At 49.6% G+C, this 14,759-nt stretch overlaps 1 long non-coding RNA gene and 1 pseudogene across 1 annotated transcript in view; both read right to left on the reverse strand.

Annotated features, from left to right (window-relative positions):
• Positions 1-14,759, reverse strand: part of LOC141937302 (uncharacterized) — a 201,756-nt gene that overhangs the window by 176,309 nt on the left and 10,688 nt on the right. The gene's annotated exons all lie outside the window — the stretch shown is intronic.
• On the reverse strand, positions 1,088-7,619 carry LOC141937286 (SITS-binding protein-like; annotated as a pseudogene).

A 14,759-nucleotide genomic window follows, 5' to 3' on the forward strand; every position in this document is an offset into this window, starting at 1 on the left:
GGCGGCTCTTTGTTATACTGGGGGCCAGTGCCATGTGGGCGTGATGCGGGGCCACGGGGCTGTGACCTCACAGAGGTGTCCCCACTGTGGGGCTGTGACCTCACAGAGGTGTCCCCGCCCACGGGGCTGTGATCTCACAGAGATGTCCCTATGATGCACGTGACACTGCCCCACATGTCTCTGTGTGGGTGCCAGACTGTGTGCCATGAGCGACAGCGGCCATTTCCTTGGCCTTGGGCTCCTGGAACCGCCCAGCTCAGCACCCTCCAGCACCGAGAGGAACGGGGCTGCTCGGGGCCAGGGGCGCCACTTGGGGCCAGGGTGGCAGGGCCCCCCCAGGCAAATCCCTGTGCTTGGTGGTTCTGAAGATGGTGGCAGCGAGTGACAGCACCAGAGCAACATCAGGCCGCTGCGGGGCTGTCCTGCGCCCCCGGGGGGACCTGGGTACCTCCCTGGGGCAGGTCAGGGCCCCAGCATGGATGGAGAGGCCCTGGGGCCCCGGTGTCCCCAGCCTCATTCACCTAATTTTCCAATTAGCCTCAAAGTCAGGCTCTTGCTACCCAGGACTTCCCTGCATCAGATGTGAGAAGCAGGTACTGCTGTGCAAGTGGGATGCCCATACACATGAATAAAGCTGTCATGGTGTGTTTTCCTTGTCTATACTTATTTCTTTAACTGCAAAACCTCCCCGCTGGTATAAGCTGATGTTCCTTTGTCTCCTGTTCTGGAAAATCCACTCTCTGGCTGGGGAAGCACCTTTGAGCGTGATGCCAGGGACCAGGAAATGCTGGTGTGCCCACCTAAACACACACACACACACACACACACATTTCACTGGGACAGCCCTGGAATGATAGAGGTCAACATTCTGTGTGGAGGGATGTTTGTGCCACAGCTGCATTTCCGCCTTCTTAGAATAACAGCAAATAATAAATGATTCAAACATTTTCTGTGGAAATAATAATTTAAAAAGGGGTTCTTGGAAAAGTGCAAAGAGGCTGAAGTAGTCTCAAGGCAGAGTGACCACATTTGGCCAGTGTTGCTCTGAAAGAGGTCAACTGTCCCAGAGCTGTGGCAGTCTGGGGGTTTAGGAGGTCTTTACAAGAACTGGGACCTCTGCAAGGCTGGCAGAGTAATTCCTGAGCACAGTGCCTCCGTCAAAGATGCGGGCAGTGTTGATGTCCATCCATAGGTGCCCTTCTCCAGGTAGGTAGATATGTCACCATGTTTGCCCTTTTTCTGTTATTGGGACAACCAGGACCTGCAGTGAAAAAAAGAAAATAAATTTAGCTCAGGGAGGATTAGCCAGGACATGCTGCTACCTGCACCCAGCAAACCATGAGGCCGAAGGGAGAAGCAAGCAACCACAAAGATGATGAGAAAAGATGATGCACTGGCCTTTGGTTACATGGGACTGGGATCATCCCTGCCTGCAGCAGCCCCTCGAGTCAATCCAGCTCATAATTTGGAAAACCTGAACAGAAAAAAAAAACCATCAGAAATCTGTTTTTCCCAAATAGTGAAAACTGGGTATGAAATTTATGGATCAGTCCTTAAATCCCTTTTTTGGAGGTCCTGGTCAACTCATCCCTGCACCACTTCGTGACGCTCCTTGAACTGCATGGCACCATCGTCCCAGGGAGACATCACAGTGTTGGCACACTTTGGGGGGCACTTTTGGACCCTCTGGCCTTTACAAATACATTTGGCAGCAAGACCTGGCTTCCCGGCCTCTTGCAGCATCCGCTTTCGCCAGGCAGATGGCACTGACAAGCAGCGATGCTGCATCACAGCTACAAACCAGCACACACCAGTATTTTTTTTTTTTTTTTGCCAAATCAGTGCAACTTGTCTCTTTGCTGTTACATTTCAACATGCTCTGTTGGAAGGATTCAGCAGCAGTCAGGTCCAATTCCCTTCCCCAGTAGTGGAAATTGGCTCACAAGCAGTGCTGGAATATGGCTGTGCAGTGTTAAATACAGTTTCGAGACCTTTGGTCAGGGATCAAAACCACCCTGACCACTGCAGTCCCACACCACAGCATCCCAAAAGCACTCGCAGAAACCCAAAGGCATCACTGTCCTGTCTGCTCAAAGGGAGCAGGTATTTGTCTCCCTCTGTAGTCAGCAAAAATTTGACAGAAGAGCTTATTGAGCACTCTTGCTAATTTGACAGATACATCATTCAGCCTGATTCAGGTTGAACGTGCGCTGCCAAGAGATCCGGGTGAACGAGATCTGGAAGAAATGAGTGTACAAATCCCAGCTTGAAAGTCAGATTTCAAAGCAGGGCTATCCCTTCCAGCCCAGAGTTACCCCCAGAAAAGCTTGGGGTGCAACTCAGAAGTGGGAGGGCTTCAGCCATAGCACAAAGCCGTGTTGATCAGCACCCCACAGCCGCTGCTTGCACTGAGGGATGATGCCCCAAAGCTTTATCCCAGCGTCCTAATGCTTAGTCCTGCCTCAGACCACACCGGGACAGAACTACCCTGTGTATTTTCCATAGTTTATTATTAATGACGCTCCAAATTGCACCAAAGCCAGTTTTGGAGTGCATTTCTATTCTTACAGCTTCCAAAAACCAGCTTGGAAGTCAAAACATCCCCTGTCTGGGCTCTCCTGCCACAGGCTCATGCTCTTTTGGAAAAAAAAAAGCAACAAGTAATTAAAAAAATCAGGTGAGCTTTTTGCCAGATTCACATCATGTTTTATCAGAAATGCTTGGCCTTGACAAGTTTATGGAGCAGACATCACATTTTACCATAGTTTAGGAGCTTTCAGCCAAGCCAGAGCTTTACACCTCCTGGAAGAGAAGGCTAAAGCTGCTCCCACCTTTTGTTTTCTCCACAAGTTTGCGGTATTTTACTGGGCATCTCACCTCACTAACGCAGGCCACATTTCTGCCCTGGCTGATTCAACAGCATCAGGGATTTTCAGTTCGAGAGCTTTTGGGGGCAGGAACTAGGCTTTAGCTTGCTCACAGGTATAACTAATGCCACTGCTCCTGCCCCAGCGTGTGCTCTACAGCCCACGGGGACAGCAGAAATGCCTCGGCTCCCTCCAGCCTCTGTGCTTGCACAGCACTGGTCTCAAAGTCATCTGTGCCAAGGATTTGTGTTTTAAAACCTTCCCGCTGGATTATCTGAGCTCTCTGCTAGAATGCCTTTCTGCTGCTTCTTTGAAAGTAATCTCCTTTGAAAGTAACTTTCCTTTGAAAAAAACAACTTTGAATTGGATCCACAGGATTTGTGGCCAGAAAGTCAAGCTTGGAAATCAGTTATTGCAATGTCTGTTGGAGGCTGCAGGCAGGGCCTGAAAAGAGAACTCTGCAGCACAAGCTGCTTTTCTATTAAATCAAGAAACAAACTCCTGTTGAGCTTTGCTTTTGGGTTTGAGATTTCTTTTTCCAGGGAGATGATGTCCCCATGATTAGCAACATCCCCCTGTAAAGACAGACTGACATGTTGCTGCAAAATGGGTGCAATAATATGACCTGAGGATTATGCCTTTAATGAAAAGAAAAACCTGTAGAAACTGCCAAAATCTTGAACTGTTGGGATCCTGCACCCAGGCAGAGCAGGAGGGACAAAGATGAAGTGACGCCACTGCATGAAATAAAATGTCTCCTTACAAAAATGGGAGGATGAGGCAGAGCTTTCTTTAAGAGAAGTCTTCTTCAGAAGGCCTGACTTGCCTTTCCAAGATCTTTTAGATTTAAAGGACAATCCATCACATCAAACATCATGCCTTCTGTGTGTTAAATGACTTTGTGAGCTGCAGTAAGATGAGAAGGACACATCTGCAGGGAGAAACTCCCCGCTACATGCCACGCCCAAAGTGTGAAAACACCATACCTGCAAGGAGTATTTGCATCATGAAACCACTGAAATCTGAAGCAGCAGAGGAAAACTCTGGGGAAGCAGATACCAGCCGTGTTTAAATCTCTACTAGAAAAACGGATAAAAGCATCCAGCCATCTTAAACGTGCCACAGAGAGCTTGAGAGCATGCACCTAACTTGTGCTGCTACTTGCTTATTGCGGGCTGGAACTCCATGTAATGGGATTAACAGCCCAAAAAGAGGGGAGAAAGGAGCAGTGGTGATCGTCAGGAGATGTCTTCTGGCAGAAAGGACTGAAAAATACCCTGATATTAAGCAAACAAACAAACAAGTCTCATAGACCCTTCATTTTGAATAAATGGCAAACCTGGTGGAGCCAGCAGGGTCCCCTCAGCCCTTTGGTTTCACACCACCTCTGTATGAGCGCAGGATGCAGAGGGGTGGACGGGCGAGCACAGGGGTCACCTTATTACCCCCAGTTACCCTTGGGGGGCACATTCAGTCCCTGCATTTCCTACCTCATCTCCAATGAGAAATTCATCCTTTACGGTGAAAGCGGTTGGATCCATGGGGCTGAGCCACCACGCCAGCCGGAAGATAGGGTACCTGGAACTGAGCCATTCCTCACTGTATTTTAGGAGGAGTGGCACAACGAAATCCTGGTGCCTCTGTATGCATTGCCGGGTGAGGTTCAGTACCTGCAGGGTGGGGGAAGAAAAAGAAACCCATGACAAGTCCTTCATCCAATAAACAGCAAAGCAAGCAGAAGAAAAAAATATATATATTCCCTTGGGAAGAGAGATTACCAAATTGCAATGTCCTGATCAAGTAATGACAGCTAACAAGGTGCAAACAGGGCTGATTCAGGGGATTTATTCCCATTTAGGTGCAAAAGCCAGGGACAGCCGCTGGCAGGTGGTATCCGCCGGGGTGTTCGTGTCTAACGAAAGCAACAAACTCTTTTGTTGCTGGCAAAGACATTTAATGACGTTTCCCCCTGTGTCCCCAGTCTTAAGACACGCTCTCCCCTTTTATTGCCCTAAAGGGGACATCCCTGGGAAAAGTGCCCCCAACTGTTTAAACAGATCTTGAATGTGAATCTGCAGGTTTCGCCCTACTGTAGACATTAACTATTTGATCAAACTATAATTAAACAACTCCAGCAGCAAAAGGGAAGGAGACACACATGACGATTATTGTCACTTCTACAGGCATTGCATATACCAGCCCCATGGTTGCACAGAGCCATGAAGTTTAAAGCCACAAAAAACTCACGTTAATTTTGCAGCAAAAATACTGCTGAACGCATACAGCGATCTGGGTGCTGGGGCAGAGCGCAGGATTTTGGGGGTAGCAAGAAGAGGACAATGATTTTTAGCCTCAGCTTTCCCCAGTAGGGACCTTAATGGCTTTTGGAAGTGTTTGTCATACGAGGGACAGTGTCCTCCTCTGTGGGGAATGGGGGCACGTACACAGGCGTTGCAGCAGAGCCAGGGCGGCGTGCCGAAGGCCATCACGGGGAGGAACATCACGATCTGCAGCCACTGCATGTACAGCTCCGGGTCCTCTGGGATGTCACCGGCCAGGCTCCCTCCTGCCGGGGACAAGGAGCTGAGTAAAGCTGCCTGGGGGCATCTCATGGTGGGATGAGTCCCACATGACCTGCACTCTGTGCGGGCAGGACACCTCACCCCATTGCCAGAGGAGCTGAATCCTCCCCACCTGTGTTTTTATTCCTTGAGTGTCATCAGCAAATGTGGATCAGACATCTACCCCTGGCCCTTTTAAGACCAGATGTGCTGGGGAGGATGTCTCAGGAGTTTCTGAATTTTAGCAGAACGTTGTAAAAAGGGATTTGTCTCCTGCAAAGCAAAACATTGGGAAAATGCTGGATTTTCCTGCCACTTTGATGTACAAAGATGAAGCATCATGGGAAAATACTCCTGTAATTTGCATCCCTTCAAATTCATAGTGAAAAGTGGTGGAGAAGCAGATTATTGCTAACTAATTAATCAGAAACATGTAGTGGAAGGGGATTCCAGTTCCCCTCTGAAATACTAGAGAGGGGCTTGGGAAGGACAGGAGAGGATGGGATGGGACAGGGAAAGGAAAATGAAGCCCTTGGGGCTGGAGTGTCCTTAGGAGCCACTGCTCAAAATCTGGCCCAGCTTTCCCCAGAAGTGGCACAAGAACCCCAATGCCAAGGGCTCACCCAGACCAGCCAAAGCCCCATTTTCTCCAGAGGCTTTTCCCATTCAGAGTGGCCCCGAGCTGCGGTGACCCAACCCGATGGGCCACAACCCCAGCACCAAATGCCACGACCAATGGGTTCAGCGTCTCTTTGGGAAGGGAACCGGTATGCTGTCACTGCCTCAGCCTTGTTTTCTAAAGAAAATAGAGGCCAAATTGAAAAATTGCCCAACAACCCCCTTTTTCAGGGCTGTCTTTACAGTCTGACACTTCACCTGCAGCCTCTGCCTGTTTGGGGCATGTTTTAAACACAAATAACCTGGTCACCTCCAAGAAGAGAGGAAAAACGAGCTGCTTGGCCCCAGTCAAAGGATTGTTTCTAAACTTTTATAACATTTTTATTTCAGGATTTCTCAAGCCATTGTGCTTTTGAGCAGAAATGCAAACTTGGAGCAGGGCTGCTGGTGTTTTAGGAACATCTAGTTCCCACCCTGGAGCCTGGGTGTGCAGTTTCCTGGCTGTGGGTTCCCTCCTTGCCTTTGCCGGGTGGGTTTTAGCTCCAGCAAAGCCGCGGGAGGTGGCAGGCTGCCCACCGCCTGCAGTCGAGGCAGCTCTCTGTGAATCCCCAGAGACCTGCCTGCTTCTGGGGCTGCCTATTAAAATTTACAACATGTTTTTTTGTTTTCAGTTCCTCAGCCGATTCCCTAGTAACATTCAACAATCGAAGTCAGCGCAGCAGAAAATTGGGTACCGGGAACAAAGTGCTTCGAGCCTTCCTACAGCCCACCTAAGCCAGGTGGTGCAAACACACCTCCCGAGCTCCTCTTGCCTGAGCAACTGCTGCAAAACCCTCTGCAGCAAAGCCAGAAATAGGGGAAAAGGCAGAAAAGAAATTATTACCTACTGCATCGGGGATGAAGAAGTTGTAGCCTAAGAAGCTGTTGTGCAGCACAGAGGGAATAAGCCCCTTCAACCCCACGTGGCTCCAGTCCGAGTACAGCGGGCTCATCTAGACAAAGAATGGGAGGTGACTGGCTCTGGGGGAAACAAGCACAAACCCAATGTCTTTAGATGGCTTGCAGGACACAAAATGCTCCGACGCCTGTCTGTCTTGGCCATCGCTGTGGTCAGATATGGGTTTCTCCAACAACTCAGCATCTCCGTTGGAGGGAAATCAACACTCCCCCATACCACTCCCATGCACTGTGCCTGCCCTGCTGACTTTGGCAACCCCAATCCTCCTCCTCCTCCCCAAATCCCCTATTCAAAGCTTTCCTTCTGGCTTGCTCTCATGAGGACCACAGTTGGGTGGCCCACCTTGATGGCAGCACAGTCACACTCTGGGCTGTAGCCATCGTCTTGCTGCTGCTTCTCATATGGCAACACCGACCCTGGTGGGAACACGCTCACCAAAACCCACGAGGCCAGCAGGGGTAGCCCAGCCACCCCCTCAGCCCCGGCCACATGGTCCCCCAAACCCAAAGCACCAACCTCCTTGTGATGTGGGTGGCCCGGGGGACATGTCCTGCAGGGAGGATTTCTCCTCCTGGCTTTCATTTGTGCTTGTGTTTTACGCCAAGCGGCTGTCATTCCTGACAGCAGCTTTATCCATCTTCCAGAGGAAAACATTATTTTCCCCACTTGGTGGTGCAAGGGGTCATGTCATCAAGCAGCCCAGCATGGGAGACTGTTTCTGGTGTCCAAACAGGGTCAGATCTGGACCTTCATGATGAGCTTTGGCTTGAAAAATGGTGTCGAGCTCATCTAGCCAAGGGGGATTTTTGGTCTGAGTCTGCTTGCTCCTAGAGTTTGGTTTCCTCCTCAACCTCCCACCACTTGCTGACTCCCCAAAGGTCTCCCAGGGACACTTTTTCATCTTAGGAGGTGGTAAAGCTGATGTGATGGGTTATGAAACTCTTCTGGTATGGAAACTGCCCACCAGGAAAGGTATGATCCTGGATGGACTAAGAAGTGGTTAGAACAGGGGCTATTTTCACAACTTGGGTTTTGCAGATGGCTGAGTAAGAGCCCATCACCACCTCAGCATGTGAAACTTTGTTTTTTCTTTGAAAATGAACTAATTTCTCATGCAATTTACCATCAATGCCTCATCCACAACATGAAAATAAGTCATTTTGCAAACAGCCTGCATAGCCCTTTGCATCTGCCAAACATAAAAATAATGGGATGCCGGTGGGTTTTTTGCCGAAGTCGCTGCTAATGAAGGGCTGCGCGGGGCTCTCGGCACCATTGAGCGGCCAGAGCTGGGCGCAGATGCTCACCCCTCCGTACCAGGAGATGTTGGCCATGGAGAAGCAATCCTGCAGCCAAGAGAGCATCCTCAGGTCGGGGGGAAGCGCCTCGGGGTGAGGATGAACACACGAGTAGCTGCACTTAGAGACCAAAACCCCTGCGTGTTACTCCAGTGTTGTCAGAGCAGTCATGGGACAGGTCTTTTCCCAGGAAGAAAAACCCCAACCCCATGAGATTTAGGTGTTTTATGCAAAAAGCAGCAGGTGCTCACTCTGCTTTCCACATCTAACCCAGGAGAAGATACTTGGCTTTAAGTTTTTGCTCTGCAAGAACAGGAGCTGGGCTTCCAGGTACCAAAACATGCTGAAATTCTGCCTAACTGCTTGATTCCTCAGCCTGCAGTTGATGAAAGTCACCAAATGATGTAAGAGTAGGAAGAGAAAAAAAAATTGCAACAAGAATCGGAAGTGCAAGATACATGCTTTATTTACCTCAAAGAACAAAACCACGCCTTCATTTGCTAATTAAAGGCTAATTAAAGCCAAAGACAACAAGTTTTCTTCCTTTTCCTCTCACGTGTCTGCTTTCAACATGCAGCCAGGTGGAGGAATATAAACATCCCACCGCAGGAAGAAAAACTCTATAGCTTAAAAATTATGGTTTCCTTTAAAATAAAAAACCCACAGAACATCTTCCCCAAAGGCTGCCAGTTTTAGATAGGTGAACTTAAATAAAATAAAATTGCTGTGAAGCAGCCTAGTAACCTGGTAACACCCGCAGACAACACCCTGTGCCTCAGAGACCCCACCTGGTTACATTTCTGCTCCCAACCACGATTATCAAAAATTAACAGGGTTTTGAGTTGCTGGTGAAAAGATGCTGAAAACTGTTTAAGAGAAGAGGCTTTGCAGGTGTCTGTCGCTGCAGGACAGGAGTGATGGTGGAGGTGGAAAATTCAAGGCAGCAGCTTTAAAATGCAGTGACAGCACTTTCACAAACCCAGCTTAGAAAAAATCCGTTTGTTGGGTTTTTTTTCAAAAAAAAAGAAAAAAAGAAAAGGAAGAAACCTCTCCTAACTATTTTCTTCAGTGTTTCTGGGGTGGGTTTACTGCCTGAATTCGCAGCTCTCTCCAGCTGCGTGCACACAGGGAGATTTTAACCCCATCCTGAGCGCTCATCTGATGGCCCTACAGTGTCCCCGGGGTAACTTGTGGGTTTTCTGCTCTCCCTCAAGGCAAAGTCTCCCTCTTCCCTGATGGCTGATGATAAAAAGTGCTTCCCTCAGCAAGAGCAGATCAGTTGGGGTATTTGGGGCACTTCTCATAGGGCTGACGGAGCAGCTGAACAATGAGCCATCTCCGAAAGCTGCTGATCCCGGGGGACACCCCCATCCTTGGCCCGCCTCCTTTCAGAAACCATCAATTTCTGCTTCAAAGCCTCTAAAAATTTCCCCTTTCTGCCAAAGCAGGGGATCAGCAGGATTTAGCATCCCACGTGACTTCACATGCAAGGACGGGCTTCCCCAAAATCCTGGGGATTTGGGGCTGCAGAGGGATGCTGGGACGGGCAGATAGAGACCCAACGATCTCCCAGCTCAACCCAACCAAGTTTTATTCACTCCAACCCTGACCCCACGGCTCAGGCAGTGTTTCTGGAGCCAGGGGGGACAGAGAGAGGTTAAGTCTCACTAAGGGGTGGCGAGAGGAGATGTAAATTATTAAAGTGGAAACCCTGGAGGCTCAGAATAGCTGTACCAGGTGTCAGCTGAACTAGTTACACCAGCTGGGAAAGAAGGGGGGGAAAAAAGCCTATTCTTAACTCTTAAATTTCACTGGATCATATTTTCTAATAGTTTGGTTTTGGGTTTTTGGGGTTTTGGGGTTTTTTTGTTTGGGTTTTTGTTGTTTTGGTTTTTATTTTTTTTTTATTTTATTTTTTATTTTTATTCTGTCTTTCTCATCCTCTCAACCACCCTAGATTGATGTCAGCAGGAAAACCAGCCCCACGCACAGCGGTTGTCTTCAGGCAACACCTTCCACCAGCCCTCAACGATGTCAACAGGCGATTTACAGCTAAAGCGGAAAATTCCCCATCCTGTAGGATCCCATCCCACTCGGTGCCTGTCCCAGTGGCTCACCACAACATGTCACCATGGTCTGATGAGGTTTTTTCCTTTCTCTCCCTAAGGCTCACCTTCAGAGTCTGCTTTTATTTAAGTGTGGGAGAAGACTTGGAAGGATACAAAAAAAAACCCATAAATTTTTGCAGCAGCCAACATAGATTAATCCCATCCCAAGAGAGCTGACACATTGTGTCTGTGGCTGGAAGAGACCTTTGAGCTCCTCGCATTTCTCGCCAACATTGTTATCTTACACAGTTATTTATTCAGTCTCTATATAAATACAGTTCTCCCACCCTGGGGTTACCAATGCGGCATCAGGAGGAGGCAGCCACAGCCCCTCGGTGGTTTGGGAGCTCAGCATCAGGGCACAAACCTTCCAAAGGGCCTTTTCCCACCTGGGACCCTCCAGCTACTGGAGACTTTGGAAGATGGGGTGCCCCTAGCCAAGGTGCAACCCCGTAACTGCACTGGGAAATGGAGTGTTCAGGCCAGATCCTCCCTGCTTTGGCTCGTTTGACCCCAAATGCCACAGTTCAGAGACAGGCACAGGGGTCACTCTTACCTTCAGCATCACGTCAGGGAGCAGTGGGGTTCACCAGCGGTCCCATGTTGGCGGGGGTCCTGCAGCCGGCACACCGCCCACCGTGATCTCTGCTACCGTCTGCCCTGTCGGCAGTGCCCGCAGCAGCAGGGCCCCCCGCCGGCGCTCCCACAGCATCCCGCCGGGGAGTGCTCCAGCACCTGCCAGGAGATGATGCTGATGGTCATAGCAAAGAATATGGCCACGCTGAGGCAGCTGACGGTGCCTTTCCAGGGCTCTGTCATCTCCCTGAAGCCCGAGATCCAAGCGGCCTTGGGGATTTGGCAGGTGGGGTGCGTGAGTGTCAAGGTGCGATGGTGGTGGAATGTTCCAGCTACTCTTTCTCTCCTCTCCTGCAGCAGCACAAGAAAGAAAACCCTCTTCTTGGGTTGCTCCAAATAAATATTAAAAAAAAATAAAAATAAAAATTAAGCCAGAAGTCTTTTCTCTTTGCAGTAATCTGGAGGTAAGAGTAGTCTCTTTTCCAGCCTTTCTCTGCATGCTGCTGCTTGGCAAATCCCTCTGCCGGACTTGGTGCTGGTTGCGACGGCAGCTTGACTGTAAACCATGTGTCTGGTGTCAGCTCAGCCCCTTGGCATGGCCAGTGGCATCCGCTTGGCACGCAGAGATGGACACACGTAGCTGAGAGCCGTGGGAGGGGAGATGGGGCAGCAGCCGAGGGGAAACAAAGCAGCGCTCAAGTCTCCGTAGCCCTTCGGGTTTATGCTTCATGGAGCAGCATAGCTTTGCATCTCAGTTTGCAAGGCAGCAGTAAATAGCCATTGGGGTGCAGAAAAAATATTGCAGGGGTGGTTAGAGAAAGAGCGGAGGGGAAATGCAACACTGGTTTTCCATCCCCCTTCTTTCTTGCCTGTAAAATGATTTGATTAATGCACAGAACAAGGAATGAAATTACCTGCAGGCACGATCCGACGGCGCTGCCTGAGCCCTCGCCTGAGGGAATGGGCACCCAGAGCTCCAACCGGGCAAGGGGCCACCCACGGACACGAGCTCATGGGGTGGGACCCACTTGTCCCCCTCGTCCCAGGCTGCGGTGGCCACTGCCGCCTCCTTCCCAGGTGCTACACTGCCTTTTGGGGCCGAGCACCCACCGGGGCTGCGTGCTGCCCCTGCCCAGCTCAGCACACCCACCAGTCACATCCCCCCGCCACCACCCCCCAGCAACGGCGCAGCTGCATTTCTTTGACCTAAAGGCAGGTGAAAAGATGCTTTATCAGCCCCAAAAAGTGGCTGTCGGTGACCGAGCACTCAAACCCCAATTATTTTGCCACTGTTGGCTCGGGCAGCAGGTTTTTCTCCCCTTTCCCCAGGGTAGTTTTTCCTCCTGGGCACATCAGAGACCTTTATAGCCAAGGCAACTTGATCCAAGCAAACTCAAGAGCATTATCTAAGATGAGACATGGCGTGCTCCCTCCCACCCTGCTCCCCTGCAGGCTGCACACATCCTTGGATAGTGACGTTAGAAAGAGAGGCAGGAAATTAAGAAAATAATTTTTGTAAGCATTCATTTCTATGGGAATGATTTTAAAAGGATTTTTTGCAAAGTTATTGAGATGGCTCTGGTTGAGCCCTTGCTACACACCTGTGAATCCACATGTGAGAAAACTGTGGCAGTGCTAAGTCTCCCCGTTCTGCTGCTTTGGCTTTTTTTTTTGTTATTATTATTACTATTATTGTACTTTGGAGGATTTTCTCCCCGTTTCTACCTCATGTTAAATGAGCTGCTGGGGCCCCGCTCAGGTCACCTCCAGGACTGCAGAAGGGGGTGCTGTGGAAAGGGGTGCTGCTTGCACCCAAAAACAGAGCACCCTTGCAGAGGCAAGCAGCTGCAATCCCCACCAGTGCAGAAAACTCCAGAAATCTGGAATTTCCATCTCCATTCCCATGCCCCACACACTCATCCCACCAGTCCTCCTCCTGCCTGAGGGTGATCAGGGGAGACCTGGATTTTACAAGCAATATTATAACCTGTTGGCTGCCAAGCTATTAAAAAATAGAGATTTCAAAGCATTTCCCCATTCTACTTGCAGGCAAAGCAAAACTCCAAGCCCTGAACCCAAAGACAAAAACACTACTCACCCCAGGAGATGCTGCTCTTTGGGAGGGTCTCAGGACTGCTGAAACCACCAGGCAAATCCTTGGCCGTGACCCAAATAAGCCCCTGGAGGGTCCTTTCCCACAGGCACCTTCAGGATTAATTTTTCATTTCAGCTGCTGCAATATCCAGTATGAGATGGAGGGGAAAATGGGTCCATTCTATCAGGACAAGCATCTCCCAGCTGCTGGCAGGGGCTCCAGAGCAGGGACAAAAGATCAGATCCAGGATCAGGAGAAAGGATGAGGCAGGTTTCACCAAAAACTGGAAGATGAGATGGGGACAATGATGTCCACCCAAAAAGGGCCAGGGATCAGTGGGGAGAACCTTCTCTCCAGCTGCCAGGTGTAAGGGACTGTGTTATCTGTCTCAAACATTGCTGTCACACCACCCCCATTTCCTGGCCTCGGCATCCTGCTGACAGAGGAATACGCTCTGAAGAAGACAAATTGTCCCCAACGGACCACCACATCCGCCCGAAGTTAAATCGGGATGAGGAAGACGTGCAGGCTGGCATGGGACCACGGGGCGGCATGTATTGCAATGAGCTCCCTGGAAATTGGTGGACTCTTCGGAGAGATCGTGGGAACTGGGACAATAAAAGGACGATGTACTCCTTTTTCATGAGCACGCTATTCACCCCTGTCATCTCATCCTTCCTTGGAGCTGAGACTTTGGCAGAGCTTGGAGCTTGGAACACCATCACCTGCATCAAGCCAACAGGATGTCACTGGATTTGTGGTGGTGGTAATTAGTCTTGCTGCATCTCTACCACTTGATTGCTTAGGGATTCTGACTTTTTTCCTTTCTTTTCTCTCTGTCCTACTGCTATTACCAGCTATGTGTACAATAAAGTTTACAAGGTTGTACAGCATCTGACCTGGTTTGTGTCTTAATCTCGCTCTTGGGATCATTTAAGAACCCTCCCCGATATCGGATCGGGACATTTTAAATTGGTGTCACGGACAGGATCCCTACAGACGAGAGTGCTGTACTACCTTGCTGTGCTGGATGCAAACCTCTCAGGATGAAATAACCCCCTTTGTGTTACATTAAGGTGTGACCTCCTGAGAGTGAACAGGGGGAAGAGTGGGCATTTGCGTTTGAATAAGGTGTGACCACCTGAGAATGAACAGGGGAATTTTGACATTAAGGTGTGACCCTCTCAGGACAAAAACCCCTTTGAGTTGCTTTTGTGTTAGATTCAGTTCTGGATTCCTGGGAGAGAAAAGGGGGAATTTGACATTAAGGTGTGACCCTCTCAGGATGATAATCCCCTTTTGCATTAAGGAAAGGAAAAAGAATGGCTGCCCAGAAGGCAGCCGATGCTTGTGATGATGTGTCCTCACGGGTTGAAGGCATAGGTAAATTAGATGATCTTTTGGAGGCACACCGGTCTCGCCCCTCAGTTCAGGGACAAGACTGGGCGAAAAAACACTGGTTTCAAACGCAGAGGGTGGTGGATAGGATAAGCATATTGCAGCAGGAAGCTAAGGTTAGGAGGGGGAAAGGAAAAGCTATAATTTGTGCAGTGTTAGGAGTGAGTCTGGCAGCTGCGGTGGCAGAGAGAAAGCAGAAGTCTTGTCAAGCTGATACTGTAATAGACTCTCTGGAGAGGGTCATACAGACCCTGCAGAAACAATTGAAGGAAACCAAAGA

Source organism: Strix uralensis, chromosome 39, assembly GCF_047716275.1.
Source record: "Strix uralensis isolate ZFMK-TIS-50842 chromosome 39, bStrUra1, whole genome shotgun sequence".
Taxonomy (NCBI): Eukaryota; Metazoa; Chordata; class Aves; order Strigiformes; family Strigidae; genus Strix; species Strix uralensis.